The sequence below is a fragment of the Gigantopelta aegis genome, chromosome 8, assembly GCF_016097555.1.
Source record: "Gigantopelta aegis isolate Gae_Host chromosome 8, Gae_host_genome, whole genome shotgun sequence".
Taxonomy (NCBI): domain Eukaryota; kingdom Metazoa; phylum Mollusca; class Gastropoda; order Neomphalida; family Peltospiridae; genus Gigantopelta; species Gigantopelta aegis.
Genome location: NC_054706.1, coordinates 22,716,486 through 22,722,794, shown reverse-complemented (window position 1 = coordinate 22,722,794; position 6,309 = coordinate 22,716,486).

Below are 6,309 nucleotides of genomic sequence, written 5' to 3'. Positions count from 1 at the left end.
CGAGGACCCAGTCAATAAATTGAGTAAAAACACTTCTACCAATTCCACTCTGTGTTCATGGGCGGATCCAGGACATATTTTTAGGGGGTAGCAGGAGCGGATTATGCTTTAGGTAGGGAGGGAGGGGGAGGGTCCGAAACAATATGTAAATGTTTATAATTTGAAATTATAAATTTTACGTGGACATCAATTTAGATCTACGTGGTGGAGTGGGTTTTTTTTAGCCGGGGGGGGGGGGGGGGGGGCTGTCCGTGCAACTGGGAACCCCCCATAATCCGCCCCTGGGTAAGGCTACCAATAATCTAATTAAAATTAGCTCCACTGGTTAATTACTATTACCTGTGGATCTAACAGCAACCCGTTGGAGCTCATGTCCAGTTGACCTTTCATTAGACCAATCAAAACCTTAATTACTTGCAAAATCATGCCAGTGATTTGAAAATAATTTGAAAACATTCGGGATTATGCCGAGGGTATACGAAATGATTCGGGTGAATTACGAAGTATGTCGGAAACTAATTGCAATATAAAATTTTATATAAAATTCGTTTCAAGATGAAAAAACCACAAACAAACCCGTGATAGTATAGCCATAAAATCTGTTATACTAGTATACAATCCAGAGTTTATTACTGCATTTCTCCACCTGTTTTTTAATGTTGAAATAGACCAACAAGTTCGCCTATTGCATAGTCTCGCCCGATATTTTTAGAATTTGTATGCTCCCGAATAACGCAATAAAAGGCGAAGTGCAATTGGTCGATATTTAAATTGTTATTTATAGATGAAAATTATGCCACCAGGACATGGGAGTCCACGCAATGCTGTTATATCTACTGGTAGACCAGTAGAGCTAATTTTAATCAGATTGGGCTACCAAGAAAAAAAAGTGGCATATTGCTCGTTAAAACGGCCTCTTAATAAAAGTTGCGTTTGTGTATACATGTATATCACAGTGTACGAACGAAAATGTACACTAAATGACTAGCTGCGGTTTTCTGTAGCGCTAGCTGCATTAATAAAGGTTATTATGTGAGCTTTGAGGCCCGTCGGAGCATTTGTTTTAAAAGTGGGGTGGGCTAATGATCAGGATCGTTGTTAAGCATGTCACAAGATGTGATGAGGGGTCCGGCATGCTCCCCCGGGGGAATTTTAAAAACTGGATGGTTTTAATCACCTTTTCTTGGCATTTGAATAGCAAAATTAGCCACTTTTAAACAATAATTTTAAAACTGTTTTAAACATTATTTTGCACAGTATTATAACCTAAGAATGTTTTGTTTTTTCCCCTTGGCATCTTGATAGCAAAATTATCTATTTTCAGACAGTGATCACTTCTTCTTTTAGAGTTTTATAACCCAAAAATTATTATTTAGAAGAGTTCTTCTTCTTCTTCGTTCAAATTTGTGAAAATTGTCTCATACAGATATTCCGATATGAGTGATGAACTGGGCAGTTGTGTGCTGGTTCTCCCTGGATCCCCAGAGCTTCTGATGTAGGTCTGTTCCATGCGGCCAGAAGTGGAGTTCAAACCCGTTACTCTTAGATCTCAATCACTAAATCGTGAATTTTAGTGTTGACCAGGGGCGGGAGAACGGAGTGGTGTGTGCGTGTGTGTGTGTGTGTGTGTGTGTGTGTGTGTGGGGGGGGGGTGACCCGGGAAAAAGCCATAGAATCAACTTTGCTTCGTATATAATATAAATATGATTATCATATATTTCATTGTAATTTGACTTTGATAGCTTTTTTAAAGGGCACTATTCTAGGGACGGATCTGTCTAGATAGGGCAATTATAGCCTACAAAAAAAACACCCCAAAAAACTCAAAGAAAAACAAAAAACCAAACAACAACAACAACAACAAAAACAACCACACACGAAAAAATCCAAACAACAACGATACAAAGCGGCACTTTGTAAATTAAAACTTTAAAAGGCACTATTCTAGGGACGGCTCGGTCTTGGTAGGGCAGTTATACATTAAAACGATACAAAGACAGGGTTTCTGCCAGACAAAATTAATTACTCTTATCATTACTGTATGCATTTCTGAATCCTAACCCTAAACGTAACCCATTTTCTTTCTGGGGGAGTGCCGCCATACCACCTGTTGACTGTGGTTAACATACATTCAATTACATAGCACCATACCCAAAAATTCTGTCTGGCAGAAACACTGAAACGAGCACTTGAAAATTATAACTTTAAAGGACACTATTCTAGGGACGGCTTTGTCTAGGTAGAGCAGTTATACATAAATTTATTACATAATGAAAATATATCTGTATTCTTACTGGTCAAAAACAAGTCACATGACCGTCCGTAAATAGCGATATTGCCCCGAGACGGTCTCACCGGTCCATCAAAAGTGATATTGCCCTGACCAATGAAAATAAAGATGAGACAAAATTCTATCCAATAAATGAGTAGGTAACGTAATGCAACATCAACTGCTAATTCTAATGTCAACAAGCACAAACTTGTGACCAAAACGCTTTGCTGTCCTTCAACAAAAATATAACATCTTTAGTCATACCGAGTTTAATTCTGCAAATACGACAAAAACAAGGTCAGTAATCGTCAAATTGTGTATTGAATATATCGCAGATTTAGAAACGTACATGATACATCAAAATGCAATTGGAATCGGCACTCTCAGGATTTTATTTTACAAATGAAAAATACATTTGAAGGTAATCGGTAACTGTTCAGTATAAATGTATGTTCAGATTTATCACATTTTGTGTTTTATTTTGCCATTAATATGATTTTGGCACTCTTGCTGGTTATAATGTCTCGAATTAGATTTTTTGTTGTTGTTTTGTTTTGTGTTTTTTTGTGGGTTTTTTAGTATCTTGTAATGTTTCAACTGTTTATTTCCGCATTCCTTTGCGTGTCATACAACGTCATAGGATTTCGATTCTGATAAACAAAGCAGGAATGTACGAGTCTTATGGATGACATTATGTAATAAAACAATTATTAACCACATTTCGGGCAATATCATGTTTTATGGACCGAAGAAATTGATATTGACCTCGGCCGTTGGCCGAGGTCAATATCAATTTCTTTGGTCCATAAAACATGATATTGCCCGAAATGCCGGTCCATAAGGGGCATTTGTAAAATGCTGTAAAGGGCACTATTCAAGAGACAGCTGTCTAGGTAGGGCAGAATGATAAAAATGATAGTCTATTCAAGGGGTCCAACCTAAACGATATGGCACATGCTTGAACTTCGTATACCACTACCTAAGTGGTGGATAAAGCTCGCTTCGCTACACGACGGTGAGTACATTTTGTCTTACAGCTACATGCTGGATGCCTTTCTGTTTAAAATAATATTGTGATATGGCTCTAGAATGAATACTCTATCCATCTATTTACGTAATTCTCGATTTTGTTCAACCGAAAAAAAGCTATTGAAGAAAAACATCGTTGTTTTGACGGTCAAAACCAATCTAATTAAAATTAGCTCCACTATTACATGTGGATCTAACACCAGCCAGTTGGAGCTCATATCCACCAATCAAAACATATGGAGTTTCTGGTGGTGCAAAAACAAAATAGAAAAGGTCCACTTGGTTCATATTGGAAACAACCCCCCCCCCCCCCCCACCCCCGGTCCAGCTCACGCTACGTCCCTGTATTTATATACTGTGAAAGTTTCATGATGAAAGTTTGTATACCCTGGGAGCTAAATTAAGTAAATACGTTTTGGAAAGTCACTTTATAATTGTTCATCCAAGACATTTCTTATAGTTTAGGCACATCTTCGTCTGCTGCCCCGGGTTTAAGCCAAGATTTCGTTTACTTCAAAAAATTATATTTGTATTTGTACCCCTAAAATATCGTGATTATATATTTCAACTTAAGTCGTGTTTTTTCAGTAATAGCGAGATACAAAAAGAGGCCAGTAAGTTAGGCCTTTACTAATTACGAAAGAGGAAAGTTGTTTCTGGCCTTGACACCTAGGAGATTCAGTTCTGGCAAAAGGCTGTGTAAACGTCGTTCCTCAGACTTTACAAATTGCACAAATAAATGTGTTTCATCAGTCCATTTTAGTAAGCATCTTCCATATCAACACCTATAGATGTAAATCCAACATCCAACAAGGAATTTCCAACACTACACATCAGAGATCACCACAAAAGAAAGGAGAAAAGCGATTTAGGAAGAGATTGTCATTCGCATCTCAGAGTGTAAATGACAGTGATGATAATCATACATTTTAAGTGTTAGATGAACCATCCCTTGATGCAGACATGTATACTGATGACATAACAGAAACAATGTCACTCTTCAGAAGCAGTGTTCAAAATGGCCTTTTTTCCACATCTGAAAACACCCAGATGTAGGTCAAGGGTCATTCAAGGTCACTTTGACTTATTCGAGATACACGGCATGTATCCATATACTAGGATTGCTGTTTTAGGTGTCCAGTGGATGACTAATAACAAACTAATACTACAATGCATTATAATGTCGATTTATTAAACAATATATAAAAACTAAATAATTCATTCCAATGATTCTGGAAACGCGGTGTCCTTGGAGATGACTCCTAGCTGAAAACACCGTCCCGGCGTCCACAGTCAGAGCACTGGTGCCCGCCTGGTCTGCCGTGATGGATAACCGTATGTTTGTGGAGGGCAGAACTTGCAGAGTATAATTGGCCGCAGACTTGACAAACTGTTCTGAAAAACAAAATTTGGAACATACGATTAGGTGTCCTAAACCCGGGGGAGCAGACGAAGATATGCCTAAACTATAAGAAAATTCTTGGATGGATAATTATAAAATGACTTTTCAAAATGTATTTGCTTAATTTAGCTTCCAGGGTATACAAACTTTTATCATGACACTTTTTAAGTATATAAATATAACTCGTTTCCTTAAAATAACACAAAAAACTTTGATCATGTTTGTTTTGGCCGTCAAAACGAGTTCTTCTTCAATAGGTTTTTTTGTGGTTGAATAAAATCGGGAATTAAGTAAACATATGGATAGAGTAATCATTCTAGAGCCGTATCGCAATATGATTTTAATCAGAAAGGCATTTAGCGTGTAGCTGTAAGACAAAATGTACTCACCGTCGTATAGCGAAGCGAGCTTTATCCGCCATTTTGGTAGTGGTATACGAAGTTCAAGCATGTGTCATACGGTTTAGGTTGGACCCCTTGCTATTGTTCATTAGTAATTTTGAAAATCTATACAATTTCAAAGCAAAAACTATTAGGCTATCATTATACAACTTTGATCACGCAACTTTAAGGCGTTCATTACTCGCGTTGGACAATGTAGTGAACCCCATTGAGACTCCGTAACACAGATACACATCTGCAAGGTTGCGCGTACTCGCACAACTTAACTTCACGCAGCTAAAAAGTGCTACGTGCACAACACTTTTTTTTATACGAACAAAAAGGGCACTTGGACATTTTGAGGGCACTTGAAAAATGGGGGGGGGGGGGGGGGGGGTCCCCCTCTGGTGTTACTATTTTTGTTTGATGATGATGAATGAAAGTTTAACGATCAGGTCAGGTAAAGTTTTTCACGTACATATATACCACGAAGGTTTCACTCGCGCCCGTCACGGGCTTAATCTCTGACTTTCGCCAATCCGGATGTTTAACGATACCCCAGCACGAAAAATACATCGGCTATTGGGTGTCAAACTATGGTAAATGCAAAAACAATGTTGATGATGTTGTTGTTGTTGATGATGATGATGATGATGATGATTAGGATCTTGGGAATAATAACAGGATGGAAACTATTTTTTAACTGTTAAGTATTTTGTTAAACAAATAAAATTCAGAACCACGATTGCTGAGGAAATCATGCTACCCTACATGTATATCCCTAGATATGACAATCGTACTTCATGATTTTTTAAAGTATTTTGGTGTACCATCATAGGGCCTATGCATACAATTACAGAGCGAGACCTATATCAAATTCGAACTTGTTACTGAAATCGTTTTTATTTTTGTTTTTTTAATCTTGTCAACTAATAGGCCTAAACAAAATCCCAAGTTACGAAATCAAATTCTCCTTATTTGCCGCCAGGTTGTTACGCATTCGTTCTCGAAACGTTTAAGAACGAGTTCCCTGACCAGACTTAACTTGAAACTGTTTTTACGTGCTCATATACCACGAAGGTTTCGAACACACCTGCAAGGGCTTAACCTCCGACATCGCCAGTGATAAAATCCGGGCTAGGAGGGCCTGCACCAGAACATTGTTTCGAACACACGCTGTGGGGTACTTGCCACCTATACTTATTATACTGGTATTGTAATGAGTT